Consider the following 18,116-nt stretch of genomic DNA (forward strand, 5'->3'; position numbering starts at 1 on the left):
TCTTCCAGTGTAGGTAGAAGTTGACTCTCTGAGTATATGACTTCTGGTGGGTACACGGCAGGGCTGGAAGTGGGTAAATCACTCCCGGCGCCTTCAGCTTAAGTCAAGCTTCTAACAGTCAACAGTAACTATAAATATGACCAGCGGTTTTGACAACTTCAATCCACTGTGTGCTAGGCAGTGGGTGAGGCAAGTGGAAAGGAGGAGACAAACCCTGCTCTCAAGCTCTCAGGATACAAAGGGTCAGAGAAGTCTCTGTGCTTGACCTTGGCTTTCAAGCACCACCTTCCTCTGTCCAATCCCATGGCCTCACTGTGGATAGGAGCTAGTAGCCTTGTGACTAGAGAGCTGGTGTGGAAATTTGCTGAGAAGCTTAAAATTTTACACTGTCTTATATAGGGTGTTCTTTTTTGTTGCTGTTGATTTTTTTCCCCTTAAACTTGTGCTCTCTAAATCTGGGAGTCTTGTGACAGAGTTCTAGTCACCCTGACCTAATTATGGCCCTGCCAGTGATTATTAAAAGTGGAGCTCCCCCAAACCCCCACTTTCAGATGGATTTTCTGAGTCCTTGAAGATAGGGAGATGGTAATATTCCACCAGTTCCTACAGAGCCTCTTTTGAAGCCCTGGAGATGAACCCAGAGAAATCCTGAAGCCTAGAATGTCTGTTTATAAACTCCAAAATGTGAGGCCATATAATACTGAGGTTGAATAAGTAGAAGGAAATATATATGAATCTACAATTGCCATAACCTTTTCCCTTTCCTATCTTAAGAAAATGGTTACTACTGGCATTACCCTCAGCCTATCTTGTCCTTTGAATTTTTACATGCATCTTAGAGGTGAGAGATTGAAGCAGGTGCATGAATGGAAAGCTCATTCAAACACACCACCTCTGCTTGCCGTTGCAATAGGAAAATATATGGTTATGTTTCCTTCTAAGTTTCTTCCTTCTGGCGCCTGCATTTCTGATTTATTCTATCTCTAACAAATAAGTAATAAATAACTTATTATAAATTGGCTTATAATACCTGTGAGCATTTGTGTGATAGCCAAAGACTATAACTCTAACTTTTTTAAAGTAAAAAAAAAAAGACGAATTATATTTTGTTGATGTTCACTCATTTACCTACCTCCTCTGTGTTCCTATTGATCTGGACTTTGTGGTGAAATTCTTTCTGATTTTGCTTTCCTTTTGAAGTTGTGGGATATAATCAATGTTGCAGAGCTGTCTAGGAGTTTTATAGAATAATACCCCAGTATATTGATTATGTCTCTTTCTGCTTTTATGTAATTAGATTTTCTCCAGATATTTGCCATTTTAAAAGCACATGCTTCACACGATACCAATAAATATCTATAAGATGTGATTTTATCCAGGGTCAAGAAAAATTCAGGACCCAGATATGTCTGGTTTTCTCTGCACAGCAAGAGAAATGGATACTTATAATGTTAAAAAGAGTTTAACCAAAATGAAAAAAGGAAGATAAAAATCAGGGTTTTAATTGTGAAGGACCATTAGGAGGGATCTTACTAATAGAAGGTAGCTAAGCAGAGAGCACAGAGGCTTTTGTCCTTCAGTGCAGTTCCCAAAATAGAACTTTTTCAGACATTTTAAAGGAAACGTACTGTCATGCAGTTGTGACTAACGATGAAAGATGCTGGAGGAAGCAGGGTGAGAGCCAGACTGTGAGACACTTAGGGAAGAAAACAAAAGAGGGGGACCTGTTTACCTCCTGGGACCCTCACAGTCTGTAGCTTCCCCACTTCTGGCCTCTTTTCAGTTGTGCTCTCCTTGGTATTTGAGCCTGGACATGCAAACACTCCCATGTTCACATTCCTCTTTCATTTCCACTGTGACACATACTTCTGAAATAAGATGATTATTTAGATCTCCTGTCATGATGAGGGAACAATAGGAGGAAATTGACACCTTGAACCATGTTTGCATGGCCAGCTGATGCTATGCATAGTGAGTTTAAAAGCTTTCTAGTCCCCTGCTCCCACTATTACTTCAGTAATAGGCTTTTATATTCGTCATTCTGTAAGGAAACGTAGATGGGTTTTCTCCCCTGTGTTCTTGTGTATACACACGTACACACACTTTGCATTATTTATGCCCATTGAAAAGAGAAAGATGGTTGACCTGGTGTGGGGGTGGCAGAGGGTACCTTCACTTTTTCTGGCTTGGCTCCCACTTTCTTATCTATTTTCTTTATGTACTCCAGTCACTTTAAAGGTGTAACTATGTCTGTTCCAAGTTGTATCTTTGTCATCAGCAAGAACTCTCACGAATATAGTGAATGTGACTTTCATATAAATGCACCATATAGTATTTCGGCCTTGGAGACCTCTGATAACAGTATGTACATATCCTTTCTTGAAGCTATAGAACCTTCTCATTGAGAGCTATAGGTGATAGTTACAGGAGGATGCAGAGATTAAGAATGTTTTCTCCAGTGAATTCTAGCATTCTTGGAAGCAAAGAATCCATTGGCTTCTCTTTCTCATTCATTCATCAGTACCCATTCTTTGGGCTTTCTTGTTGGTAGGTTGGTGTAGATATTCCTTCATAATATACAGGATTGATAATTTGGGATGATTGATGGCCACAGGGGTACATCAGACTCAGAGGTGCTAGAAGGAAGACAGAACAGACAAGAGTAGCTCCATTGCAAAGCTTGCTTAATTTTTAAAAAGTCTGGAATATTCTAGGACTCTAGTTACCATACAGCATAGTTGGTCTGATAAGCTTTGAAAAAGAAAGTTTCTCTAAGATCTCTAATTCAATGATTGCACATTATATGTCATTCCACAGGTGTGCAAGCTGTTTTTCAAGAGCAAATTTGCAGAGGCTAGTGGTAAGAGGCAAAGAGAAAAATTCAATTCTTCTCCTTTCTCAAACAGTATATAGTCTGACTACCAGTCGATGGATACAGTTATTCTGGAAAAGGCTTTAGCTTAGAATATAAAATGAAATCACCCTTGAAGTGTACATGGAAATACTTCTTTATAATGAAGCCACAGTCTGCTTGCAGGAGGTGTAGGGAAAATCAGTGCTCTTCATTCCTTCTTTTTCACATAAAATAGAGCAGGTAAGAAAAAAACTTTAATTGGTACTTTTTATAGTGTGACTTGAAAAAAAAACACAGTACCTATCTCTGTTGGTTCTGCTTGAGTTATTTCTTTCCACAGACTCTAAATGCAATGTCATAGGAGGAGGTTTGCTGTAAAAACATGTCTTTTCCTTTGGTGTGTTCATTGTAATTATGGCTGGTAGTGAGAAGGTTCACTAAGTCTCAATTTCTCTACCTCCCTTACTTGGAGAAAATTTGGAAATGTACCCTGTGAATAAAATATTTTTTAAAATACTTTGTGAAGTCTTTTTATTTCCCTGAAGTGAATCCTATTTCCTTTTCTATTCCTACTTTATTTCATATCCATATCAGCTATACTGATTTTATTCTTTTCTTCTGGATAAAAACTCATGCTGCTTAGTGAGAAAATTACTTTAGAAATACAGAATTATAGATGCCATAAATAGAACATAAGAGCCCTACTGGTACCTCTTACATGACTGAAAGAAACTATCTATTGGGCAAATTAAAATAGAAAGAATTGAACATTTATTTAATATGACATGTACTCGAGCCTACTTTTTACAGCAATAAAATGTTTCCTGTATGCAATGAGTCAATATCTATATGTGTGTCCTAGAGGTACTTCAATAAGTTCCTAATAAGATTTAAAACATTTAGGTTCCACTTCTGCTTACATGGATGACTTTGACAAAACCAAGTGTGCCCTCTTGACTGAATTACTTAGATAATTGCTTCAAACTCCCATTTCCCTTGGACCCTAGTGGCCCAATTCTGCCAGACACTTTCTCAGAGGGAGGGACATCAGGAAGAGTGACCTTGGTCCATCTTTGATCATACATGTCTCCTCAGATACTGATCAAGGTGTTTATGCAGATCTTATTAATTCTTTGACTTTGTTCTCACATAGCAGCCTTTTGGGCTACAGCTATTTTAGGAAAGGACATTCTATTACCTAATCTTGAAACTTCATTATATTAAATCTGAATCATTTGGGAGGGGAGGCAGAGCTCTAGTATAAATGTAGATATCCTAACCTATTCTCAGACCATATGAGGGAAACAGATTTAACTTGTTTTCAACAACTATCATTAAGTAAAAAAAATCTAAATATTGCTGAGTCCTGCTGTTCTGCTTTGTTTCGATTTAAGCATTCAAAAACAGATATTAAGAATCCAAAGGCATTAATTACTCAAGAATTCCTAAACCTTAAAGGAGGGTAATTACAAGTCACAGACTATATTTTTACTTGAAAACTGATTATTTTGGATACACAGTCAGATTCTTGATGATATGAAGAACTAAAGATGTAGGTTGATTGAATTGAATCTTGATCAGGAGACCATGGGATGAAGTAGAGGCTATATCGAATTACATTTAACATTTGTAATTCTAAGACATTATCTTGTTTTGGGGATTTTAAAAATATGAGGAAACAGCCCTTTGTTATTTCTTTCATATAGAATGAAAGCCATTTCTTTCCTTCTCAAGAGTTATAGTTTCCAGACATGAATTTTAAAAACCTCAATATATGGGAACTTTTTCATGATAAACAATGCAATCAAAAGTTAGATTACAGAGCAATTAAGGGTTTATTGGTCTTATCCAGCTGGCTCTGCTCAGTGGTTGAACGATGACCTATGAACCAGGAGGTCACAGTTCGATTTTCAGTCAGGACACGTGCCTGGGTTTCGGGCTCGATCCTCAGTGTGGGGTGTGCAGGAGGCAGCCAATAAATTATTCTCTCCCATCATGGAAGTTTCCATCTTTCTCTCTCTCTTCCTTCCTCTTTGAAACCAATAAAAATATTTTTTTAATAAAAGAGTTTATTGGTCTTAAGATAGACTTCAATCAAGAATATGTCAAACTTTTGTATAGGGAAAGGGGAACAATAAGAACGGAGTATGGATATCTATTGGGTGGGTCCACCATAATCAACTTTCCATCAGGTGGATTGCTGATCTCTTGGAAAATTGTTTCTACTGAGGGTTTAACGTTGGCCTTGCTAATATTTATTGGGCACTCAGCAGTGGTAGAAGCCAGATGATTGATTCCATGCAAACCTCCATATCTGCCACTGGTGTATAGAAGTCTGTTGAGAAAGTGGTGGAGTGTTTGATGCCTTGAAAGATCAAGAGTGGTTATCATGGAACATACAGCAATTTCTCACTGAAATAGGCATTTATTCTGGATTTGCCTTTCTTGTCCTCAATTCTTCTGTCAGTACCACCATCTATGAACTTACAGAATGACTTATTTACCATGTTGTGATCATATTATAAGATGCAACACACTTTTGACCAAGGGACACATTTTATAGCAAAAAGAAGTATAGAAAGGACCTATGCTTATGGAATTAACCAGTATTGTTTTTTACCATATCCTGTAAAGCATTCATTTTCAATGGGAGTGATATTGTCTCCACAAGAAAAACAATGGTTTTAGGAGGGGAAAAAATCTTAGATATTACAATTATATCTAAGATTTAAAAGTTTCATTTGGGGCATGGATAGGGGAATAATGAAAAAAAGGTAGACAAATGGGTGAAATTTAAGAAAAAATAAATTGAATAAAACTTTTTTTTTTAATCTGGTAAATTAGCAGTTAGGCCTAGTGGCTTAATCAGATTCAGGTTAAGATAACTTCATAAGTGGTGTTCTTTAATTTGGCAATCTTAAATTAAGAATTGACAGTGAACAACTTGTGTACAATAGAGATTTGGGTTTTTAAAACTCCAATTTGAAGGAATAAATGTTACCAAAAGGAACTAAACTTGTGGTTTCTTCACTCCCTGGACGTCATTAATAGAGGAAGCATGATTCTATAAAAAGACTAGATTATCTCGCAGGCTTGGTCAGATCTTCTCAAGTCCATCAATTAGGAAATTCTAATACCAAAGATACCCCTTCACTCATGTTTTCATTTACTCAGTTATTTAAGTCATTTTGTAACTACCAATTTGTACTTTTATATCCCTTCACTTTCTTACCCAACCCCCCCCCCCTCTGGCATCCATCGGTCTGTATCTATGAGTCTGTTTCAATGTTCTTTGTCTATTTTGTTTTTTAGTGGTGCCTGATTTTGCTTCTTGCTTGCAATATCACTATAAGTGAATAAGGCTTGACTGTTACCTTCAATTTGACTCATTGTCCTAATTGACCACCTCGACACTTGATTGCTTGAAATACACACTTATGACATATTTTCTTCATGAATTGACCATTTTATTAACATTTATGAGAATATAAGTATTATAATATAAATAAATATTAAGACAAATACATAAAATTCCCTTTTTGAAATCTACTTTGTCTGACGTTAATAAAAAATCTATGAGATTTCTTCTTATTATTTTCATGGTATATCTTTTTTCACCTTTTTACTTTCACCCTATTTTTATAAATTTATTTTTGAAATGCATTTCTTATAAACTCAACCATGCCGTCACCCTGATCTCAAACTTCCAGGCTACCCAATGGCATTTTTGTAGCTCTCATTCTTAGATTTCATGTCGTGGCTTAAAATTAAATATATGGAGATAATTAATTGTCCTGTCATCAGTAATTATGCATGTTATCATAGTGACATGCTGATTTTTGTCACTTGTACTCACTATCTTGATCTCTTTAACACCTTTAACATTGTCAAGATAATTTTGAGGATGTTTTTGCCTTAGAGTTTCACCAGAATTTTCAACTTACCATCATTACTGTTTCTATTTTTTTCTCAAATGAATCATGTATCATTGCAACTAAACAGCTTCTATTCTAAATTGTCAGGAAGGTGCTGACAAATTAACATCTTATTGGCAATCTTGCACAATGCACGAATAGATTACATCAGTTTGTCATTGCTCTGAAGTTTCTTTTATCTATTCAGAGGGACAGATGCAAATTTTCCTCCCTCTGGTTGCATTGCTTGACACCTGATAAGCAATCTTTTTGCAGGAATCTCAGTAATAGAATATAATACAGCTCTATCAATCTATAGGTAACTTAGTTGTTTTGCAGCACAATCTTGAATTCTCCCCCAAACATGATCAGTTTATACTAATCAACTTATATCCCGCAATTTCCTGCCGTTTTGCATAGACAATAGGTTTATGTCTTAATGCCAAAGTATAGCTCTCTCTATATGTATGTGTATATACATGTATATCTACATATGTAGATATGTATATATTAAGACTAGAGGCCCGATGCATGAAATTCATGCAAGGATAGGCCCTCACAGCCCCTGCTGCCTCATGGCCCCATGGCCCCACCCCCCTCCCACTGGTCATTCTGGAATGTCGTTCCCCCTTCCATTCTAATTCGCATATTAGCTCTTTATTATATAGGATACCTCTGATGGCACTTAAAGTTTAAAGAAATGGTACAAACAATGCCCATAACTCAACTGATGCTAGATTACAGATTGAGAAGTGTTACAACTGAGTTTGCACACGTGTAGGCAATGACGACTGTCATGATTACTGCAGAACTGAGTGTGATAGTAAGAGGCATCAATTGTAAGGTGCAGTTTGATGGTCCAGCCAGCATGGATCAGTGGTTGAGCACTGACCTACGAACCAGGAGGTCATGGTTCAATTCCTGGTCAGGTGGGTTGCAGGCTCTATCACCAGTGTGGGGCGTGCAGGAGGCAGCCAATCAATGATTCTCTCTTATTATTGATGCTTCTATCTCTCTCTCCCTTTCCTTTCCTCTCTGAAATCAATAAAAGAATCTATAATAATAAAAGAGTAATATGCTAATTAGACTGGACATCCTTCCTGACAAAGCCTGGGCGGAGGGAAGCCAGCCTGGGTCCTGAGTGCCGGAGGGAAGCCTACTTTTGCATGAATTTTCATGCATCGGGCTTCTAGTATATATATATATATATATATATATATATTTAAAGATGCAGTTTGACTTCAGGAATGTTAAAATGTGAAAAGGTGTGTCTTACAGTCAATGACACACTTTATTGTCCATCACTGGGGTGAAAGGAAAGGCTTTTTGGAAGGAGGCTTAAAAGTCAGTCGTGGAGCGTTAATGAGTTCTAAGATTCTAAAACTGATCTCTCCCCTCTGAAGAAGAAATCTGGGGGGTGAGGAAAGAAAAGGATCTTGAATGAAGGAGTGATTCAGAGGACTGTTAATTCTTGTTTATCCGGGCTCTCTCAGACAGCTGTTTTTGCACACTAGGGGGCTCTAAAACACAACATGTCAAGTGAAAATATTGATCGCCTGCTTTTTTCTTTTTAAATGTCATTTTCTCAACAAATATTTATTGAGCATAAATTTGTAAGCTTATACTGTCCTTTGTGAGGAATATATAAATTATTATGAGCTGTATTCAGCCTATAAAAGATTTACAATTTGGTACAGGAGATAAAGCAAGTGTAAAGATTAAAATAAAGGGAGACATAAAACAAGTGTTGGGAAACTAGAACAAAGAATTCTAAAAATTCCAGAGTAGTGAATCTTTGCCCAGATCAGTGCAAATTTTCTTTGACTTGGGGAAAAAAGAATTGAACATTTCCCTAATGAAGTGGCCAGGCCCTATATTTCAGGGAATCCTCCTGACTGGGGTTTATGGGAGGGGTAAGAGCAGAAGCAGCGCCTCTTACAAGTGCCCTGGAGGGTAGCCGGGGCACATGCTTATTCCACGCCACAGCACTGCTGGCTTTTCTCTAAGTTTCCTCTCCCTTCTTGCCTTTTCTTCACAGAGTTCCCTTCTTTCTTTGTTTTCTTTCTTGAGGTGTTCCAGACCACAATGATCTGGCAGTGACTCATGTGTAGTCTTAGTCTTGCCGCTGGCATTCTAGACTAAAGAAGTTGCCCACCCCAGTTCTACGGTAAATTCTGGGACACATTTTTCTGCCCAGGAAATCACTGTGGCCATCAACATCCCTCACTAAAATTACTGTGTGTGCATTTTCCAATGATGCCAAAATAACAATAGAATGTTCATACCCCTCTGAATTAGGGAGGCAAATTGGCAGAGCAGGGAAAGAAACAGGGCTACAGAAATCCTGACCTCTTTCCTTTATCATCACAAATACAAATTTTTGCCCACTTTCTGCCCAGGCTATATACTGGTCTTTCTGAGCCCCTAGCCCACCCACAGGTACAGTCTTCGGGACATTTCAGTCTTTCCCAATAATCCAATGGCTCTACTCAGTTCCAGGATCCCAAGGCAAAAAAATTCTCGTTCTCATTTTGACTTTCCTTCTTAATAGAGAAAGAGCAATGTGAAGATTATTATCTATTTATTTAAAATTATTAGTTTAAAAGAATCATCAAACTTAAAAGTTATAAAAATTGTACTCCCGAATAACCTTTACTCAGAGCCAGACATAATTGATGTTTTGCAATGTTTGCTTTATCTCTCTAGTAGTTATTGATGAAACATTTATTTGAAAGCTGCAGCACCATAATCCTTTACTCCCAAACACTTCAATGCATATTTCCTAACAAGGATATTTTCCTGCATAACCATAGTATAATAATAATTTCAGAAATTTAAGTTGATATAATATTATCTAATTTAATGTTACCTAATGTAAGCTCATATTCAAATTCTATCAATTGCCCCATTAATATTATTTTTTTATTTTTCTATTAGAGTTGATATTCTATATTATTTTATATTAGTTTCAGGTGTATAGCATAGTGGTTAGACAATTATATAAGTTTACAAAGTGCCATTAATATTCTTTATTGCTATTTTTCTTTATCCTGCCCTGGTCTCCAATCTAGAATCACAAATTGCATTTCATTGTCACATCTCTTTAGCCTCTTTCATTCTGGAACAATTTCTCCATCTATCTTGATCTTTAACATTGAAATTTTTTAAAGAGTTGAGGTCAATTGAATGTCTCTAAATTTGATTTTATCTTATATCTCCACATGAGTAGATTCAGTTAATGCATTTTTGGCAGGAATGCCACATATTATGAGAACGTTATGTCAAGAGGCATAAGATGCCCCTCCTTAGAAACGGAACCACCTTTTTATTCCCCAAACAATATGAGTACCTCAGCCTCACCAACAGAGTGTGTTGTCAAGGTTTTTAATTTGCTGCCAATGTGATAGGTGAAAAATTGCATCTTAATATTGTGTTTTTTTAAATTACCTTATTGAAGAACTCAAAAACAATAACATGAATCCATTTTAATTCTTCCGTTAGCACTGACTTCATTAGGTGTGATGAGTTTTGACAAACCAGGTAAGACATAGACTATTTATATCACTCTAAAAGTCTCTTGTTCCCCTTCTCTGTAAATCACTCCAAATGCTGGCCCAGGCAACCACTGAAATGCTTTCTAACACTATAGACTAGGTTTGTGTACTCTAGCACTTCATATAAATGGAATCATATGGTTTGTACACATTTGTGTCTAGAAAGAAGAGGATACCAGTAAGTATCCATAGGGTAGACTAAAAATAGAAAATTAGATGAATTAGTTTTTAAAAATATTTTTTTTTATTGATTTCAGAGAAGGAGGAAGAGGGAGCGAGAGATAGAAACATCAAGCATCAATGATGAGAGAGAACCTTTGATTGCTGCCTTCCCTGACTGGGAATTGAACCATAACTCCTGGTTCATAGGTCGATGCTCAATCACTGAGCCACGCTGGCTGGGCAGATGTATTAGTTTTAATATGGTCTTATTTGTATGCACAATCTAGATTGCCTTTATATACATAGATTATAAATAAAACTGAATCCCTCTAATTTTAAATAAAACACACTCTCCGTTCTAAATTTTCTTATTGTTCTTACTATGCCAATCTACTAAGCCCTCAAAAATGGCAGAATTTAAAATGAGGATGAAAAAGGCAGAATTGTACTATCTATAGGAATCTAATTTTTATGAGTTTTAACCTTAGTATCAAATAACTTTTCATAAACCTTATGTGACAAAGATTCTGTATCTTCCAAAGAATTTCCTCTCCATTTTAGTGAAAACTTTCCATATCATCTTAACTTTTTCCTTTTCCAAAGCTCATGAGAAAACAATGAAACTTGACAGCTTTGATTCTTCAGTTAGCACTGACTTTATTAGGTGTTAGTGCTGCTTTTAGCAATCTTTCACAGTGGGTGTGAGCATGGTGTACAAACTGAGTGATGCAATAAAACAGGATCTGCTTGATTGAAACATCTAATACTCTCTCCCAACTCAGTCCCAACACTACTTCATATTCATAGCTGAGCTTTTTTGTAGCTATGAATCAATATGTGTGTGAGATTCAAAAGAAGAAAAGCAATTAATTTTCAGTACCAAGGAGAAACACCCACAGTCCGGGTATAAAATAGTTTCCAAAACTGAATCTCATTTGCCTAAAGTATATCTCTGAATCAAGAGCTAAATGAAGAAATGAAGTCCTGATATTAACCTTTTGCACTCGGATGTCGAGTGTGACTCTAAACTGTTAGCATTAGAATAAAGGAATCGAGAAAAAAGCAAGCGAGTGCAAAGGGTTAAAAGTCTAATGTTTTGGTTGAGTCTGCCTTTTGACATGGTACATTGTTTTGGTTGGTAGAAATGGCACACTGAAGGGCATGAGGCAGAAGATGGAAGTGGCAGGCATGAAGGGTGGAGAAAATCCTCTCTAATAAAAGAGTAATATGCAAATTAACCATCACTCTGCTACATAAGCCACACCCACCAGCCAATCAGGGTGAGTATGCAAATTACCCCAACCAAGATGGCTACCAGAAGGGAGGCTTGGGTTTCCCTGGCAACAGAGGAAGCCAAGCTTTCCACACACTCTGGAGGGCCCAGGCCTCTACTCAAGGATACAAAGTTTCAATTATAGAAGGTAAACAAATCCAAACAGAAATGACAGCAGCCACAGATCGAGCAGGAGGCTTGGCTTCGCTCCAGGCTGCAAAGTTTCAATTGTAGAAGGTAAATAAATTCCAGATACCAGGGCCTCTGCTTGGGTCTCCAGGGGTGTGGCTGGCCTGCAAACCACCACAGGCCCTTTGCCCAGGCCTCTCCACGCCCCAAGGGAACCCACCCTGATCCAGGACACCCTTCAGGGCAAACCAGCTGGTCCTCACCCATGCATCAGGCCTCTATCCTATCTAATAAAAGAGTAATATGCAGCCCTGACTGGTTTGGCTCAGTGGATAGAGCATCAGCCTTTGGACTGAAGGGTCCCGGGTTTGATTCCGGTCAAGGGCATGTACCTTGTTTGTGGGCACATCTCCAGTAGGAGGCATGCAAGAGGCAGCTGATGGATATTTCTTTCTCATTGATGTTTCTAGCTCTCTATCCCTCTCCCTTCCTCTCTGTAAAAAATCAATAAAATATATTTTAAAAAAGCGTAATATGCAGATTGACCATCACTCCAACACACAAGATCAAGATAGCTGCCCCTATGTGGTCAAAGATCCTGCCTCTATGTGGACAAAAGATGGCCACCACAAGATGGCCAGCAGGGGAGGGCAGTTGGGAGGGACCAGGCCTGCAAGGGAAGGCAGTTGAGAGGGACCAGGCCTGCAAGGGAGGGCAGTTGGAGGCGATCAACCCTGCAGAGGAGGGCAGTTAGGGGTGACCAGGCCGGCAGAGGAGGGAAGTTGGGGGCAAACAGGCTGGCAGGGGAGTAGTTAGACATCAATCAGGCTGTCATGGGAGTGGTTAGGAGGTGATCAGGCTGGCAGGCAGAAGCAGTTAGGGGAAATCAGGAAGGCAGGCAGGTGAGCAGTTGGGAGCCAGCAGTCCTGGATTGTCAGAGGGATGTCCAGTGGGATCGGGCCTAAATGGGCAGTCGGACATCCCTCGAGGGGTCCCAGATTGGAGAGGGTGCAAGCTGGGCTGAGGGACACTCCCCCGCCCCCCGTGCATGAATTTCGTGCACCGGGCCTCTAGTAGTACATATTTAGCCACTGAGAGGACAAACATAAAAATAAAACACTTTTGCAAGAAAGACGCCAAAATAATTACATGCTATTCCCAATAGTTTTGCATTATGAAGACTACTAAACAATTTTATAACTAAAAAGACATCTAACAACTTATAAAGATAAGTAATTCATTATGTAATTTCAGTAACAATATTCAAGACCCACCTTATATTGAACACACACACACACACACACATTAAATAGCCAAGAGTGTTACATGGATCCCTGAGGGTCAGGTTCTGGAATTGAAAAATTTTCCTCAATAATTTTAACAGCTTCACTGAGGTGTCATTGGAATGCAATAAACTGCCTGGATTTAAAGTACACAGTCATCATATGTACGCACCTGTGAAGTCATCACCACTGTCAGTATAGTGAGCATATCATCACACCCAAGAGATTCCTGGTGCTGCTTTGTATTTCTCTTTCCTGCTTCTCCCGGCCTCCTTCCCAGCCCTAGGAAACCACTCATCTGTCATTACAGACATGTTTACACTTTTTAGAACTTTCTATAAATAAAATCACACACTATGTACTCTTTGTTTTCTGACTTTTTTTTTTTAAATCAGCTAAACTATTTTGAGATTCATCTATGTAGTTGAATGTATCAATTGTTCATTCCTTTTTTTTTCGTGAACATTATTCTATCATATTACATAAACTATGTATCTATTTACCGGATGGTGGACTTTTTTTTTCAGTTTCTTTTATCACAAATCAACCTGCTATGAGCTTTCCTGTACCAGCCTTTGTGTGAATGTTTGTTTTCATTTCTCACACCAAAGAGTGGGATGGCCGGATCATGTAGCAGGGCTAGGTTTAACATTTAAGATATACTTAACATTATTCCTTTTTTACTTTCCCTCTTGTGGTTATGAGTGTTCTAATTCCTTTACATTCTCACTAAAACTGGGTATGGACACTCTTTTTAATTTTAGCTGTTTAGATTTAGTCATTTAATAAGAAATATGTGTTAGTATCATTAGGATAAACTATCATTGCCCAATGTCCAAAGTCTTGAATATCATTGCTCCTTGTATCTTCATATATACAGGGTGTCCCAAAAAATACATACACACTAACAGCTGATAGCTCAATTTTGAAAATGAAATGTATTTTAGTAAACATTATCTTTGTAATAATTCAAAGTGTGTGTATACATTTTGGGGAGACACCTTAATTTTTTATTGGTTTGTTTTGTTTTTTAGTTGTTTCAAATTAGAATGTAAGCCAGCTCCCTGTTACTTCTTCTTTGCCAAAAACCTCCCTCAATATATAGCAAAGACAAGAAAACACTCCATGAGAGAAAAATAAAACAATGAGGTAAACAAATTAAAAAACAAATTTTCACTCACTAACACTGCATTTTAATTATATATATATATATATATATATATATATATATATATATATATATCTGTGTTCAGCTGAGAATTTGCTCTCCTGGTGAGAACAATTTAACAGAATCAGAGCTCTCTTAGCAAATTCCTTAATATCTGTACTTTTGACCTGAGGTGGTATTCTTTCCACTTGCTTCTATAATACACACTTTTACTCTCAATGAGGACCAATGAAACCTTCCCTGACCATTCAAACTAAAGTAGCCTCCCTGTTGTTCTATTTTGTATCACCATGGTTTTGCTTTTGCTATTTTATGTATCATTACTAGATATTTTCTTTTTAATTATCTGTCTCCCTGAACTATGAAATCATGTCCCTGTCAGTCTTATTCAGAGTCTATTTCCTGTAGCCAGAAGAATGCTTGGCCCATGGTAAGTGTTCAATAAAGTATGTTAAAGGAGTATTTTCTGGTTCTGGCCTTGGAGCCACTGTTCCTTCATAAGAATGTGTTCTAAAAGAAAAATAAATTTACAAAGATATGAGTATCACAACATTGCTACATGTTCACTTATATCTACTGTGGACAAAAAAAGGGGGGAGGTTTCTACTGAAAGTAACCTCAAAGAATGATCTGAGCACAAATTTCTAACTGGGCAGGGTGTGGGGTAGCCATGCAGCAGGCACATAACGTTTGAGGGGAAAGTGTGAAGCAAGCCCTGCCCATTGTTCTGGTGCATCTGAGTTACAACGCCTTTGAAATGCCAGAAGTGACCCTCCTGAAAGGCAAACCACCCTCAGGAGAGCACCTCGTCTTGTTAAATATTCTGTAACCCAGCCCCTCATCCCTGCCTTGCTTCCGCTCACTTTCATGTAATCTTTTCTAAATTCCTCCTAATTCCAAGGACGTGAAACGAAGAAAAAAATTGCGAATTGTGGTCCCAGAAGCATTTGAAATCTTGCTTCCCAATAATTGACGTCAGTTTTGGCTCAAATAAACTCTCACAAAAATTCTCTACAAGTTTAGACATTTCTTACGGTGACACGTTGACACTGCACTCTTTATGACTTTATTGCTTGCCTTACCTATGAACCTTTCCTGATATTGCCTTCTTATCTGATTTTTTTTTTCCCTGCTGGTTACTATTCTTATTTTTTCACATTTCCTGTTCTGGAGGCTGTTTTATCCTGGCACTTAAAGTTACCATAAAAAAAAATCTACGGGGGGCGGGAAATACATTCTTTCCTTGAGTTTATTATTTTTATAAACAATGCTGCACATCATGTTGGGATATTTTTCTTTACACCCCACATCCTGATGCCAAATTCCAAACATTCTTTTGTCACAATCCTATATATGAAAACACCTTTCCATTTCCTTGGCTTCCTACTCAGTTCAAGCCAAGCTTTTTGAAAGGTGCCTTAACTGGACTTCAAATGAGAACAGCTGAGCCCAGTAACATTATAAAACCAGGAGATAACATACATTATTGTCTTAAGACACTAATTTTAGGAGTGGTTTGTTATTCAGCAAATAGATAGTAAAACAGAAATTGGTACCTGTATATAAGGTGGTTTTTGTAACGAAACCCTAAAATGTGTGGACCACAAAAAAAGGGATTCTATGGAAATTACAAGGTGATCTGATCATAGATTCTTAATTGGGCAGGTCCTGGGTGGGCAGTCATGCTCCAGCCATATAACTTCTTTAGTAAAGATTTATCTTTGTTTTAAGCAAGCCCTGTCCATTGTTTCTGTGCATCCAGATGAACGCACCTTTGACACATCCTAACCACCCTCAAGAGAGTATATAACCTTAACTATCCTGTAATACTTTTTCCTATCTCCATGTTATCTTCCTAGTTCTCTCCTTAATTTCAAATGCATAAAAGGAGCTGCAAAACTGTTATTCTCCAGAACATTTGAGATCTTGCTCTTCAACATGGGTCATCAGTTTGCATCAAGTAAGTTCATAAAATACAGGTTTGGACATTTTTATGTTGACACAGGTAAGAATGACTTTGAGACTGGACGTGAGGAGAAGCTTGACAGGCCAGGAAGAAACTTTGCAAACTCTTTTGTTTTTATACTAATTTTTAAAATATGTTTTTGTTGATTTGAGAGAGAGATAGAGAGAGAAAGACATTGATGTGAGAGAGAAACATCGATTGGCTGTCTTCCGCACTCACCCTTACCAGGGATGGAACCTGCAATCTTGGTATATGCCCTAACCTGAAATCTAACTGGAAACCTTCTGGTGCACAGGATAATGCCCAATAAAATGAGCCACACGGACCAGGGGGGAACTTTTCAAACTCTTGATGGTCATTGAGAAAGTGATTATTGGAGGCCGGATGAAAGAGGGTGTGAGTTATGTATGGCAGAGCAATTAGCAACACCAGCCCCTGAGTAAGTATGGAAAATGGAAAGAGTACTAAACAAACGTGGCTTTGCTAAGTAGATTTTCAGGCAGAATGTTGAAAATGATAACTGACCTCTCCTAGTGCCCATAAACAAAAAAGATAAGAAGAAAGAGTTTGATAAAGAAGGAACTGTTGAGTTTTGTATTAGAATTTGGTAGAAATAGGGTCCAAGAGAGTTTTTCTAGCTAGCAAAAGATTTTCAAAGTAAGAAATGGCCCCAGAACAAAGATCACATCCATGGCACTACCAGCAAAACATGGTGTCAGGGTAAAGATGAAGTCTAGGGTGTGGCCATAAGATCCTTTGTTGACATCTCAGAAAGATTATAACATGTTTGGGCCTCATAAGACCTCATAGGCAGGCAATAGGCTTTTAAGAATACTAAGGCATGTCTGTCAGACCTTATCTGCTAGACGAAAAGCTTCTAAGAATCTCAAAGGCATCATCTCAAAGCTCCCTGATGCTCCTTCCAAAGGAGAATATGTCCTATCCTGAAGATATTTATGGATGTGGCTTTTGTCTCATAGAAGAAGCACCAATAATATTCACAGAAAACCTATACCATTTTTTAAAGAGCATTGTGTTGGAAAAAACGAAACAAATAAGCAAATAAAACAAAACCCAAACCAACCATACATACAAACAAACAAAAACAACCACTCACTTATTTGGACTTAAATGTTGCTAAAATACAGAAATACAATTTATTTTCATGTATTAACCTCATAATCCAGCAACCAAACTCAATTTACACATTCATTCTAATTATTTTTAATTTTTTAATTCTCACCTGAGGATTTTTTCCATTGATTTTTAGAGAGAGTGGAAGGGAGAGGGAAAGAGAGAGAAACACTGATATGAGAGAGACACATTGATTGGTTGCCTCCAGCATGCCCCAGACCAGAGCCGGGAGCCTGCAACCGAGGTACGTGCCCTTGACTGGAATTGAACCCAGGAGCCTTCAGTCCACAGGCCGATGCTCTATCCACTGAGCAAAACCAGCTAGAGCCATTCTAATTATTTTTAGATTCTTTGGAATTTTCTATGCTGTCAACATAAGAAATGTCCAAACTTGTAGAGTCTTTTTATAAATATTTATTTGAGTCAAACAAAGGATACACCTGGAAGGAAGATCTCAGCAGACTGAGATAAATGTTTCTGAGAATAGCAGTTTCTTTTATGCATTTGACATGAAGGAGGTAAAGTAAGGATGTTCACACAAAGGTGGAAGGAAGTAACAGGATACTTAAGATTATGTGTTCTCTTGGGGTGATTATGCTTATTTCAAAGGTGTGTTCATATAGATGCACAAAAACAATGGGCAGGGTTTGCTTAAGACAAAGATAAATCTTTTACTAAA

The sequence above is a fragment of the Eptesicus fuscus genome, chromosome 7 (genome assembly GCF_027574615.1).
Source record: "Eptesicus fuscus isolate TK198812 chromosome 7, DD_ASM_mEF_20220401, whole genome shotgun sequence".
NCBI lineage: Eukaryota > Metazoa > Chordata > Mammalia > Chiroptera > Vespertilionidae > Eptesicus > Eptesicus fuscus.